Consider the following 14,246-nt stretch of genomic DNA (forward strand, 5'->3'; position numbering starts at 1 on the left):
TTGAGAAAGTCAGTATTTTTGAATAATGGACAAGTTGTGGCCAGAACAATACATTGTTTGAGTCGATAGGATTTTCCAGTGGTTTTAGGGAAGAGGCAGGTGGAGATTGGTCATGGCATTAACCTTCTTACCATGTACAAAGGAGAGAATTTTCATAACCAGAAAGAGGAATGTTCGCAATTGGAGAGACTGGGGTAACTTAAATACTTCCTCTTTGTCTGGAAAAAAAAAGAACCATCTACTGCTCAGATTAAGATACTATCAGTGATGTGTCCCAGGGGGCAATGTCACCAAGCCACAGATACTGCAGAGAAAACACTCAGCCGGGGAGGGAGTGGGGTCATGAAATCTCTTGCTGGTTTTGTACCTAAATGGCTTTGTTGTCTGAGCAAATCACTTCTCTGTCCCTATTTCTTCATTGATACAGCTAGAGAATTGGTTTAAATGACATCTCTCAACCCTTTTGTATCTAAAATTCTAAAAAAAAGGGATTGAACATGTTGGGTGCAGCAAAAATTACCTGGAGAAAGGATACAGATAATCCTATTTGATATCAGAAATGCTTCAATTTTTATCCTTAAATATCAATTATTTTCTATACCTTATGGGTGCAAAGACAGAGTGTAATACAATACACATTGACAAATTTAATATTTATTATAGAAAATAGGTGACTTTAGTTGCTTTTACATGTTCTAATATTATTTTAAAACTTGGTCAAATTATCATTTAACTTTCAACTTAAAATTACAAGCCTAAATCAATTACTTAATTATACTAAAAATTATAATAGCAAGGCTAATATTTTGGGTTCTCTTAAAGGATGCTTAATTCTCTTAAATATGATAAGCATCAAATATATAAATTGTTATTTCTAAACAATGCAAAAGTCTTCATACAGTGAATTTGACTTATGTCACCAATGTACTTGATTCTAAACCTTTGTGGGTTACTTATAGTCACCTATTTATCCTTTATGAGAACAAGTTCCTATCCCAAGTAAGCTGGGTTACATCATTAACAGGCTGAGTTTGCGGATTCAGAGATTCTGGCTGCAGTATCAGATCTGGAGTGGTAGACATCTAGGGCAAGTTCTCTTAAAGCTATGAGAGGCAGACCGAACTTTCCTTTACAGTCTCCTGGTCAAACTGCGCTTCAAATCCAAACCCTGCAAGTGGGATGGGTTACACTTTGCTTTGAATCTGCGACTCCTCTGATTTGAACTTGCAAACTCTGCCTAGGCCCCATCACCCCCGGTTGGGAATCAGTTAATGACTAATACTAAACAGCATTTACTGTTTGGCATCGTTCTCAGTTTTTCTATACTCATCTCAGAGCTACTGAAAAAGCTACTGAGTAGGATTCTGCGCAGCCCTTGTGCATGTATCTGAGTGTGGCACCGCCAAAGCGTCTTAATCTGTTCTGGTAACAGTGCAGATGTTTACTTTCAAGTACACATCTCATCTGAGCCTTTCGGCTGGGAGGCGGGGAACAAATGTATTAATGTCATTACCATTTCTATCATGACTATCCCTACCCCATTTTGTTGACTTTAAAAGGTATCCTTACAAACTAACGGAGTCGCTGGGAGGTATATGGTGGGGCTTTTTAAACTTCTGTCAAGTAAAGAACTATTAACTCTGAATTTTTAATTATCCCGTATCAGAATTATATAATAAATAGCTTAATTTCTTTATTTCTATAACAAAAAAAAAAATCTCTCCAGGATCCCTCTGAGCTGGGAGAATATGAGGTGGGGTGTGGGCCTTGAGGTGGCGAGTTCCGCTGCCCCAGTGGCCTGCCCGACAGGCACCCCAGGCCCTGACGCTCGGGGTCACATCCTGTGGCCTCCATCCTCGTGGTTAGGCTTCTTCCTTGCCAGGTTGAGGTGTGACGTTATCAGTGCTGCTTCTAGACAGATTTGGGAGGAACTGTGCCACTATACCGCCCTCCCTCCAATCTTAAATCCCTTCCTCCTAAGTCTGGGCACCTGGTTCCAAGCCTCCCTCCTCCTATGTTTTATATATATTTATATATACATATAAATTTTTTGACATTTAACATATATTTATTGAAATCTACTTAATGAAAGGCTCTGTGCTAGATCTGCTAGGGGAGTCGAGCATGAAGGGCCAAAGGAAGTCATGTTGGCGTATCCCTGCTCCTGACCTCCAGATCCCCCAGGAGTCTAGGCTTTCCCAAACAGCCTGGGCGGAAAAGCTTCTAATTCCTGGAAACTGCTGTTCTGTCCCTAAAAATCATACACACACATGCACATGTACACGCACACATACAAGGAGGCACGACATCCTTGCTAACTTGTTGAAATGGGCAGAAAACCAGCAATAGAATAAAGAATGAGCAGGAGTTAATAAGTCAGCAAATTACCTTGAATTATTAATGATTGTTATAAAAGACTTTAAATTTAGTGACGTATGTTTTACAAAGTGCCTTCATATATAACCCATGTTTAATCTTCCTAACACCTTGTCAAGTCAAGTAAGAAGCTGCAATCCCTCTTTTGCAAAACCTGAGACTCAAAGAAATTAAGTGCTTGTCTTCAAGTCTCACAGATGTGTGTGTGTGTGCGTGTGTGCGTGTGTGTGTGTTCTCGGTGGTGGTTACACATTAGGATAATCAGAGAAGGCATTAAATAATGCCTGTGCCCAGGACTCACCTTGGATGAATGAAATCAACGTCTCTGGAGGTGGCCTGGCACTGAGATTTCTTTTTAGGTTTCCAAAGGATACTAACATGCAAGCAGGAAGGAATACTAGAACTGAATTTAAATTTTTTTTTCTGATTTCAAATGCCATGTTTTCCATGTTATATCAGAGTAATCATCTGAATAGACATTGAGGATGTTAAGTCTCGCTTGCTCTGTGGGGTGGAGGGGATGTGGTCTCATTGGTTATTTCCAGGAACACTCAGCCATCCAGGGAGAGGATCTGCAGGAAATAGTGTGGCCTCAGGGAGCAGGTGGGACCAGTACCAGAAGCTCCTGGAAGTCCCGCAGACCCTTTTTCTTTTGGTGGGTTGCATGGAGTTAGCACTCCTAAATGCTGTGATATCATTAAGTCTCGGGAACTCTGAGTCCATGGGGCATAAGCATTGCTCCCTGAATCCCAGTGTTGGGAATGGGTCCTGGATCAGGACAGAAGACTGGAAGCAGCAGCTCTTCCACGGAGGAACCGTCCAGAGGGCTCTACGAGGGAGACGAGGGATGTTCGTCTGCCCGCGTCCTCTCTGCTGTTAGGCTTCTTTGTCATCGTCACTCATTACTTCCAACACCTGCTGTTCCACTAGCAGGCATTTCGTACATGGGGAGGGACAAGAAGGAAAAAAAGACAAGCTGTGATTTCTTGCTACGATCTTGCTGCGTTATTTACGATGCAGAGTCTTAGGGAGGACTGGAAACCATTGTCCCCGTGATGAGCGAGCGACAGCCTAGTAAAAGCAACCCTCCTATTTCATGGCTCTAGCCTTTTCGTTTGGGTGATACTGACTTCCCTCTATCCATTGGGAAATGTATTTCGGAATGCAGTTGAACAGATTTGAAATACATCTCCTTTACTGGGTGAAAGATGGGAATCTTATTTACCTAAGAGGTAGGTCAGACGATTAGGAGCAAAGACATGTCAAATATGTGCTTCCCATTTTCTTTTTAGTTTTGTTTTTAAAACCTTACGTTCTGTGTGAAATGATACCGTTCCTTTCACAGAGTATGTAAAAACCTGAAGATTGTAAGGGAGCTAATAAGAAAAGTCGTTGTTTGGAAAATAAGGATTGAATCAGGAAAAAATAAAACTTGGAGAGAGTTGTTTCAAAAAAAGAAAAAAAAAAGCGGCAGTAAAGCAAATCCCTGGAGGCAGTCAGGTGTGGAGGGTCTTCTAGACTCGGGGATAAAGAGCAGCCTGGTTTCTCATTACCTTAATGCTTCCCGCCTGCTTGGGTCCTCAGTACAGGGTGGAGCCAAGAGATCAGAGGGAAGAAAAAACACTTTCTAGAGGATAAGGGCGGGCACACTGAGATCGACATTTTATTAGCACAAGTGGCCTCAGCAGCTGAGTGGATGGCGGCGGGTGATGTGAGGAAAAACCCCAGCAGGTATAAGAAGCTGGAGGGGCCTGAGGTGACAGGCTGGCCTAACGTCCCATAGCTGAGGCTCCTAAGACGCCTGTGAGCCCTGGAAGGGATATGACCCTAAAATTCAACCGCACAGCCGTCTGGGAGACACTTTGTAAGAGGGGGTGGGGGGAAGTGGCAGCGATTCCACTGAGCTGTACGAGTGAGCAGAGGCTGAACAACTAGCCTTTTTCTTAAGCGTTAGAGAGTATCTTCATCTTTCAGTGCATCTTACGTAGTAGTCTTTGATTTACAGCCTCCTGGATGATTGTACTATGCATGAAAGATGAATGGCTAAAGATCTGCGCTAGTTTCTCTCACTCACCAGTTAAAAGTGTGGTAGTCAGGCCAGTCCAACGAAGGATGCACCCTGTGATCCTCTGGGGAAAGCCTGTCCTTCGATGAGGGCACGTTAACTCCTGAGAGTTAAAACCCCACCTCAGCTATAACTCGGCTGTGACGGGCATCCTCTTCCGGGGCCGAAAAGCCACTCAGAGAAGATTCCTTCACTTCTGCCGCCGATAACTGAGTCTACTGAGTGTGGGGAGAACTGGGGATCAGCAGACCCAGGACGCCCTGCCCTGGGACCCTCCGGTCTAGAGGGAAGTGTGTGTAAACTCACTCACCACGTGCTGCGGAAAGGGCACCTCAAGACACGATTTCAGGAAGAAGGGCGCTGCGGTCTGGTGGGTCGGGGACACCAGGTGGGAGCTGTGGAAGGAGGCAGGGCTGCTTCCCTCCCCGAAGTCAATTTATTTACAAATGTTCAGATTTATAGTTTGACAGATTTTTAGGAGAAGAATTCTCTTGCGCACACAAGGTGGGAAGAGGGCGAGTTTCAGGGCCGCTCGGGGGTGAGACGGCGGGGTCTGGCAGGGGGCTGACTCTTGCTGAGCCTGGGGAGAAAGCCGCACCTGCAGCCGGCGGGGTGGCCACGAGTAACCGCGGGGACTCGGCAGGGCAGCAGGTGCGGGAAGTGAGGGCAGTTTGTGGCTGTTCTCCGTACAGTGTCAGGGGAGGGGCTCCGGCGTCCTTCCCGCTCCCGGCCTTCGACCTGCCCGTGGGGTGACAGGAACCTCCCCGGCTTCCGTCTTGCTTCCGCCCAGTCCGCCCACCGTGGCATCACCGGAGCCATCCCCCCAGACCCAGAGCCCCCCGCCCACTGCAACCTGCACGACACCGCTGCCCGAAACACAGCCTCCTGTCCCTGCCTGACCACAGGGAGGCCGCGGCCGCGCCTCGCTGCGCCCTCGCTGGCCTTTCTCCTGCGCCCAGGCCTGCCGCCCGGCAGGTGCCCCCGCAGCCTCTCCCTTGGCCCGCGCCCCCTGCCGCCGCTCCGCCCTGGCGCCGCGTCTCTCGGCCAGCGTTCTGCGGGGTCCCGCGCGTGCCCGGAAACCCTCCACCGCGCACGCACGGGTGCTCGCCTGTGATGAAGTAACTCGGCGTGGCCCCGCTTTCCTCTCTCCGTCTGCGTCACAAATGCCTCGAGGTCTCCTCTTTGCCTTTGAGCCCCCGGTCGCCAGCCCTGAGCCTGGCGCACCCTGGCTTCAGCGATGTTCATTGAAGGAGACTTAACTGTAGTGCGCGCGCTCTGACCCTGGCCCTGTCTCTGTCTCTCTCTCTATGTGTGTGTAATTTTTTTGCTGATTTGGTTTACTGTCTATTTACAGGTTCTTGTTTCCCTTAAGATAAAGTCCTGGCGATCTCTCCAGTTTGTGGTTAGCTTTGCCGATAGTTACAAATCTTGTTTCGGGCAGCGTTGTCTCGGTCACTGCATAACTCAGAATTGATGTGCTGTGCCCAGAGTTTGAGCCCGCGCCTCTCCTCTCCTCTACCCTCCCCGTGTCCTTGCGCTGTCCGCGGTGACCTCCGCGCGTCTCCGGAGCCCTGTGGTCATTACTCTCTTCCCTGGTCCAGTTGAAGCCCCCTGTGACCTCTGACACCTTTGACCATTCGCTTTAATTACACTCCCTCTTTCTTATGATTTACTCTATATTGCTTTGAGGTCCCCTGTCTCCAATGTCATCTGGCGTCCCTCGATGATATATTCTGGAACCAATTCAGCGTGTCTGGAATACGCGCCTATTCGTCAGAATAACCTGTGCTCATCACCTAGACTGTCACCCTAATAGCACTGGGAGATATTTATGGGGCTTTACAGCGACCACAATGTCTGCTCTGCCTCTGCGGATTGTTTCTCTGATACTAATGTTTGGATGTTGGCTAATTTTCTTAAGCATAATGCTGATAAAATAGTGCTATTATAGAAAAGTCCTCTCCACAGAGATGCCTATTGGCAATTTCATCCTGCATGGTTTCTTGAGTCTTTTTTTTTTCCCCCAAGACTTTCTAATCTTTGAATCACCTTTGACTTTGAGTTTCCTTGTAGGACATATTTGAAGCAAATCATTGTTTCCATGATGATCTTTCTGTCAGTGTCTTAAATTTAAATCACTGACACCATTGGAGGAGAATTCTAATGAAACAAACACCACAGGCACACGTTACCACCTCTCACTCCCCCAAATCAAAAGGTGGGCTGATACACTGATCATTACCTTTGACTTTCTGTATAGTTTTTTGGTCATCACTTAAAGTAATAACATACTTCCTGCGCTCAGTTTAACAGACAGTTCTATTCTTCTCTTGAATACAGTATTTTGATGTTATCCCTTCCTCTTGCTTGGACAATTTGTATTACTGATTTCTTCAATTGCCTCCCCCCCCATTTGAGCCTTTTCTATGTCCTTTTTCTCCACGATTATTTTACCTAATCCTGTTTAATTATACAACCTCATTCATGAGCACTCCACAGATTTGGAAGTTGTGAGTTGTGCTGAATCACAACATTATATGGGGAAGTATGTCCTTTTTTTTCTTTTTTCCTGTGACTTAAAGACACACCAAACCCAGAATCCACGTAAATCAGAGTCTGTTGAGACCAAACCACGGCACTTCTCTTGTGTGAGGTCATCAGTCCCTAAGGGGAGGTCTGGGCCACTCTCCTTCCCTAATAATCGCCACTTCCTTGGCATCCAGCTTTCCGCCTGTCACCTCCCAAGTCTTCTTTAAAGCAAACGCCCTGTGTCCTCAGACTCCTCTTTTCATGTTCCCTCCAGCTTCTTGCATTGTATTACCTGCCTCCCATGTGGGACCTCAGTCTGGCCTGCAGCTTACCTGTGCTTTATATCCAGCTGTATCTTTCCCTGCACTTCCTGTGCGTCAGGGACAGAGCACAGCACTGGCTTCCTCCTGGCACCCCATTGCTGCCTTCAGGTCACAACTCCTCCGCCTCTCCATCTATAAAACAAAAATGAGGCCACAGCAACAAACCCTGGACTTTTTAGGTTCAAGACATTTCACACTAATCACCATCTCTTTCTCCTGCTGAGATTATCTTCTAAACTCAAAAAATCATGGCTTTTGCACATGAATTTAGTCTTTTTCTTTCCCCCAGGGCCTGACATCAGTGCAGATCTCATCCGTACCTGTGGGCACCTCTCCATCCTTGACTCTCTCACCTCTGCAGACCTCTGCCCACCTCAGCCTGTCACTCCCACAGGCACACTGGCAAGCGTGTAAGGAAGCACAACCGTGAACACTTCCAGAGCCATTATTAGAGCGGTGATTTGGGAGGACAGATTTTCTCCATCTTCTGTCCATTTGTTACGTGATTCCCAGCAGGACATTTCTTGCCCCTGGCTGAGCCTCCTACCCACTGGTCTTTCTGTTTTCTCTCCGTCAGCCTCCTCCCTCCACCTCCTCGGCCTCCCAGTTTGCAGCGAGCACTCCGTCTGGTCAGTGGTTCTTGTTGCCGCCCGAGCCCTCTGGCCTGTCTGTTGTGATTCTTGTTGATGTTTTCCCAGCTCATGTTTCCCCACCTTGGAAGGACCCAACGACCTCTTTCTTCTCCGCCTGCTGCTCCTCTGCCTGGAGAAAGCATGTATCAGAGGAAAGTGGGTCTACTGTAACTCCATGGCCACCTACCTGCAGTGCTGCATGGAAGTCTTACTGGGTTCTTTGGTCAGCATCACTCCATTCTGCACAAGAATGATTTCAATCTCTTCCCAGTTTCCATAAATCTCAAGCACTTTCCTGGTCCCCCACTCCCGGTTGGTAACCTCTTTTCTTATTTTACAAAGGAAAACCTAGACATCAGTTGGAGAGCCCATCATCTTCTGAAAAATACCAGCAAAGCACCCGTCAATTCTGCCCACTGTCTTCCCGCCGTCCTGACATCATAAGGCAAACCCATCCATTTACGCTCTCCACTTTACCCTCTGCCGTCTTATTCCATCTCTTTGAAATTCCTTTAATTTCTTTTCCTCCAGAATCATTTTCAATGGCTCTTTAACATATTTGCATTCTACAGAAATGATCTTTTAGTTGAAAAACCTACATAGGCTCATCCATTTTAGAAAGGCAGTAGAAATTTCTGGTTTAGGACATAAAATCCACACCATATTGCCTGGCCCAATGCCCAGCCCTGCCACTCTTTAGCTCTGGGACTTGGCAAGTTACTCAAACTGTAACAATTGATGGATCTCTGACATGTTTGGGAAGGTGGTTAACATCGCACATTTGATTTAGAATTTGAGTCCCAGATCATTTTCCATCAGGTTTGAAGGGCCTTTCTCCATTGTCTCCTTTTACCAGTGTTGCTGATAAGGTATCTGATAGCACTCCCATTCTTGTGCTTTGATAGGTTCCCATGCCTACCCCTTCCAGAGCGGTGAAGACTTTAACTTTGCCTGGTGAAAATGCATGAGGCCGTTTTTGCATCCATTTTGCTTTATATTCATTGGATTCTTTTCATCTGAAGACAGATGACTTCTTCTAGGATTGGAATTCTGTTTCTATTATGCTTCCTAATCTCTTCTCCACTTTTTCTTCCTTTCTCAGTTTATGAGACGTGTTGTTTGAATATTACGTGTGGATGCTCGGAATTGCCCCTTCACAGAGGGATGTATTCCGGGCCGCCTTCCGTCATTTGGGTTTATCTGCTGGTTGGCTCGGCTTCCTGTTCTCTGATAACGCATTGATAACGATGTCTGATGTGACCCCTCTTTTTTCCTTTATGGCCACGGATTTATTTATTCTTATGCTTCTGATGGGCCTTAAGACAGACGGGAAGTAATCCGTGCACTTATTTCTGCCAATTTGAACTTGAAGCTCTCATAACTAGTTAAAATATTCATGAATGAAGAATTTTTTGAAGAACTATTAATTATTAAGCACAAGGCTGGAGTCTTTAGTCTGTACTCAGGTTCAGAGAAGTCTGTTAGCTCCCTGAAGCTGCACTGGGCTAACGCACCAGAGCTCAGGCCTGCTGCTGCCAGGCTGGCCGTGCTCTTGCTCGCACTATGGCAGAAAATAAACTGGTCATCTCGGACATCGGGGACAGTTGGCGATAATGAAGAAAAATGGATATTTGTGCTCAATCACTTGTGTGAGGTGTTTTTTTTTTTTAAACAACAGTGAGCAAACGTTGACCCTGAGCCTGTCCCTGGGAATTCACGTAAACAGGGAGAGCAACTTGCCAGTCAGAAACAGGAGAACATTTCTGAACTAAAAACTTTTGAGGACAGAATTAGGTTCTAAAATGGTCACAAAGGCGTGACTAGAAAAAAACAAATCTAACCAGAGTGAGTTTCACAGGAATAGGGCTACTGGGTTTAGTAAACAAAAACACAGAGCACCCGGTCAAATTTGAATTTCAGATAGACAACGAGTGATTTTTCAGTATGTGCGTCTCAATAAGAAACGACGTGTTGTTTATCTGAAGTTCAAGTCTCAGGGCTTCCTGTGTTTTCTCTGGCGACACTACACAGGGGTAAATGCATTTTCATGAATTTCAGCCTTAAAACTTCCACAACTGTCGGCTGGGGGACTCTGAAACGGGTTTCTGTGAGAAGACACTGTCAGGGTTGACTGTAACATCAGTATGAGTCTATACTGTCGTAAGAAAGAGTCAGATCTGAAGCCAGAGTTTTTAAACAGTATAGTCCCTAAGGAAATGTCTCTCAGTGTATGAGCTCAGGAATGTCTGTTCATCAAATGCAGCTCAGGAAGAAGGTTTGGAAATGTTCGTTTTTAACAAGTTCCCCAGATAATGCCTGGACACATACGAGTTTGAGAATTACTGATAAAGAAAAAGGAGACTTCTCATCAGGTGCTGGTCAGGCTACACCCAGCAGACTGTGGCCAGTTTCCAGAGCTGCGTGTCACAAACACACATCCTGAAGCGGGACTGGGGCGCCGGAGGATTTGCCGGGATGCTCCGTACCCCTCACCAGGAGGCGCCAGCGCTGTTTAACCTAGAGAGTTGTCAAGAAGCACGAGAGCTTCACTCAAGTATGACTGCAGAAGAGTACTGAGATGTCTTCCCAGTGTGTGCCCAGAAGTTAGGATGAAGTTCAGTGAATAGAAATTATGAGCAAAGTTGGGCTTAACGTAAGGATGAACTGTCTCGCCACTTACTACCTAAACATGGAATGAACCTCCTTTCAAGATGGTGCTTCTCCATCGCTGGGTGTTTTGAAAATGAAGGATGGAGGCTTGCCAGAGATCCTGTTGATGGGATCCCCTCGGAGTCTGGCCTTAGGGTCAGTTCTCTGAGTGAGTGCCAGACGCTTCTCAAGGCCCCTGCCCACGAGTCTCAGCCTCAATACTCAGAATCACTGAGTATATTCACTGAGATGGATGAAAAAAATTAAAGGGCCGAAATTTCTTAAAAAATTAAAATAACCAGCCCTCTGATGTTTCACCAGAGTGGAAACTGTTGATGGTGATGCAGTGATTTTCAAAATCATGTTGGACTTGGGTCATTGTGAATTTAATGCCATTGTCCACAGAGGGTTTTCCCTCCTTCATGGGGCAAACTGTGGGAGCTCCTTTCCCAGAGCAGAATCTTTCTGCTAAGACCGAGTCAAGTTCGGCTGGGGTGTGAAGTGGACAGTGGGGTGCCAGGAAATGCAGAGTTCCCCTTTGACCCTTGAAAATCAAATGACCCTACTTCAGCTTTTAACAATGTTCTTTCCTTTCAAATTAAATGTGGATAACCCGGAAGGCAACACACATTTCTTTCAAAACCATGAAATCGTGCATGTTTTCTTACATAATTTGAAATATTTCAAAGCATTGGGCCTATTTCATGCCACCCAGCAAATATTTGAAGCAAAATGTGTTAAATCATCTGAGAGGGAAGGAAACACCTTTGTGCTAAATGCTCTGAGCTCACATCGATTTCAGCGGGAGATACAGCTGCTTAGATACCAAGTTTTTTTTTTCCCCTCATAAGACAGTGAATCTTAAAAGGGAGCCCACTCATTCCTCAGGACAGCAGGGTCTTGCTCAGCCAGGGTGAGGCCGGCTGACTGGCACTCTGGCTTAGGTGCCGCCTGTGCTGACCGTGGTCCCGACCCTGAGCAGCGTGTCCATCCTTCTTATCTTACTGGTATTAATAGTCATCCTTTGTCTTTGTCCTGTACTTTGCTTTCCTAAGGAAAAGACCAAAAAAAAAAAAAAAAGTTGAGCAATAAGAAACGGGAGACACAGGAATAGGGGAATAAGGCGCTGGGGGAGTGAGTGTGGGTAGGTCACAGGGGAACGGAGGGACCGTGCGTGCCCCAGGAGGCTACTGTGATTATTCACATAATTCCACGGTGCAAGCCGGTGAAGGGAAAGAGAGTGGAGGGGGAGGGGGTGGGGTGGGGGTAAGGAGAGGTCAAGGAAGGGTGGGGCTCCAGCTGGAGGGGAACCCAGAAAACCTGGCCTTGGCCCCAGGGAAGGAGGAGGCTGGAGGGCCAAGGCCTGGGCTGTAAATGAAAGCCTGCTATTTTTAATTTCAATGACTCTATTGAAAGATGGAGAAGGACCAAACTGGAGATGCAGCTTTGTCTGAGGAAGGGGAAACTTGGAATCTGCCTTGGAATCTTCGCCCACCCCTCAGAATGTCCTGGGCTCTGGGGCCATGGAGCTGTGACACCCGAGACTGGAGCAGGAGGAAGGTGGAGAGGGGAGGAGAAGGCCCGCCAGCGGGGAGCTGGGCCCCTCCCGCGGGGACCACACGGAGACCGGCCCACGCTCCACGTGGGGCGGGGTGGCCGGCTGCCGCCAGGCCTCTGCCCAGGCTCCTTAGCGCTACCGAAGGCGCCCTGGGCCCTCTTCCCAGCACAGTCGTGAACATCTTTGCTGCTCAGTGGGATTGAACGAAACGAAACAAAACGCAGAGATGAAGAAGGCAATTAACTATTTCTTGCCTAAAAGCCAAGATGGAGTCAGGAGTGTGCCTGTCACCAAAATTCAGTGGATTTTCCAGAGGCCTGCAAGTCTTCCGACTGCATTTTAATATATATTTTGATGCCAGAATATTTGTTTCTTTGGTCAGAAACTACTTCATGTAAAACTGTATTTTTATTTTCTTTTTTCCGTCTAGTGGAACTAATAGGATTTACCTTTCAAATAAAACAGTTCTGCTGTTATGTACTGCCCTCTGCTGGCCACCTCGTGTGTTTGACCGCTGCTGAAGTGAGTGTTGAAGAATGAGATTGGCTTAATTTAAACAAATAGCTAAATTTTTCTTTTTCTCCTCCTTCTGGGCAAACCTGAAAAAAAAAAAAAAAACCAAAGAAAAAAACTAGGTTGTTACCACGTTTAAAATAATAGACATGTTGAAGGATGTTATTTCTTGCTCCTTCTACATCTTCCTAAAATCATAGTGGAAATTTTAAGGTGAAACCAGAGTTTTAAAGGCTCTCTGATATTATCTTTCTGCTTTAATGTGCTTAAGTATATTCTTATAAGACTAGAAATTCTTGAGTTAATTTTTATTTATTAAAGACTAAATCATATAACTTTCCAAGGTATTACACCCTCTTAGCAATCCTTGATATGTAAAGAAACCATCTCAGTCCAAAGTCAAAGAGTAAAAGGAATAATGTGGAGAAATATTTTTGCAGCACAGACCAAATTTTGTAAGGCACACTTGAGGTCTGGCTTCTAAATATCAGGTTGTGTGGAACTGCTCCCTGGCAACAGTTGCCAGATCATTTCATGCTTTGTAATAACTTAAAACAAAAGTTCATAAACTGTGGAGCAGACTCATGCTTAATTGTCAAAGGAACTGAGACAGAGCGAGAGTTACAGTGCAGCCTGGGTTAGAATTCATTGTCTCAGAGTTGTCAGCCTGTTGCTTTGTCTCCTGAACAAAGCTCTGTCTTTAATAGTAATTAGGAGAAAGAATTTGGTGTGTCAAACACTTTATCGCAAAACCAAGGTTCAGTGGTGAGTTCTAATTAAAGTCATTTTATTATTAAAAGAAAGCCAACCAAAGTTTAAAAATGTCTTTAAAAAGAGAAGTCACTATGGCGTGGAGATGGATCGATCACTGTGTATGCAACCGAAGTCTGTTTTCGAGTTAGCTATGTTCTGTTGTTTCTAACTCTTTGGGGGTTTGGAAGAGTCTCATGTGTCTTTCTATTTAAGTTAAACAGCGCGGGGGCGCACATCTCTACCCGGTTCTGGTTGAGTAAACGTCTTCAGTGTACTGGGGTGTCACCTCACTTCCTGGATGAACAGTTGGTTGCTGAGAGCAGGTTTATTTAAAGTAAGAACCTCGTTTAAATAAGCCTTTGGTCACGCTGTCGAGGGGGTGGTTAATGCCCCGTGAGCAACGGCTATGCATGCATGTGGCCGTTCATAAAAGAATCCCTGGTTTCTGACGATGTAGGTCTTAACGAAGCCTTTTTTGTACATCCAAGACTCTATGTTCATTTTATTATACCCAGTCTTAATTTGAGTCTGAAAAGGGGAGCTTCAGGGCAGACATAAAATTAACTTCTCTTTCAGTGTCCTAACCTTCTGGTTTTAATTTATTCACTTGTCAATCTCATGAATGCCTCATGAACTCCAGCCATTGATTTCCGTGGCCAATGCTATTTTTCCTGTTTATTATAATGTATTGTCCCATTGTTGCCGGCCGCTTGCACTCAGTCAGATTTCCCACACAGCGGACAGGAAACTTCTCCACGGCATCAGACTTCCTTGGATTGACTTTCACAGAGGCAGGGAGGGACCTGCCCACTTCTGGGCCTTTTGTGCGGGGCCGCATGGCCCCGTAA

General features: G+C 45.9%; 1 long non-coding RNA gene across 2 annotated transcripts; it reads right to left on the reverse strand.

Moving 5' to 3' along the window:
* Window positions 1-1,829: 1,829 nt before the first annotated feature.
* Window positions 1,830-5,288, reverse strand: LOC140685568 (uncharacterized). Of its 2 annotated transcripts, XR_012058831.1 has the most exons (4): window positions 4,752-5,288; window positions 4,451-4,659; window positions 2,678-3,302; window positions 1,830-1,911 (listed from the first exon to the last, which is right to left on the reverse strand). It is a non-coding gene; the product is annotated as an uncharacterized lncRNA (long non-coding RNA). The 2 variants fall into 2 exon arrangements; XR_012058832.1 differs by lacking the exon at window positions 1,830-1,911 and having other exon boundaries at window positions 2,781-3,302; window positions 4,451-4,544.
* Between the last annotated feature and the right edge of the window lie 8,958 nt (window positions 5,289-14,246).

Source organism: Vicugna pacos, chromosome 14 (genome assembly GCF_048564905.1).
Source record: "Vicugna pacos chromosome 14, VicPac4, whole genome shotgun sequence".
Classification (NCBI taxonomy): domain Eukaryota; kingdom Metazoa; phylum Chordata; class Mammalia; order Artiodactyla; family Camelidae; genus Vicugna; species Vicugna pacos.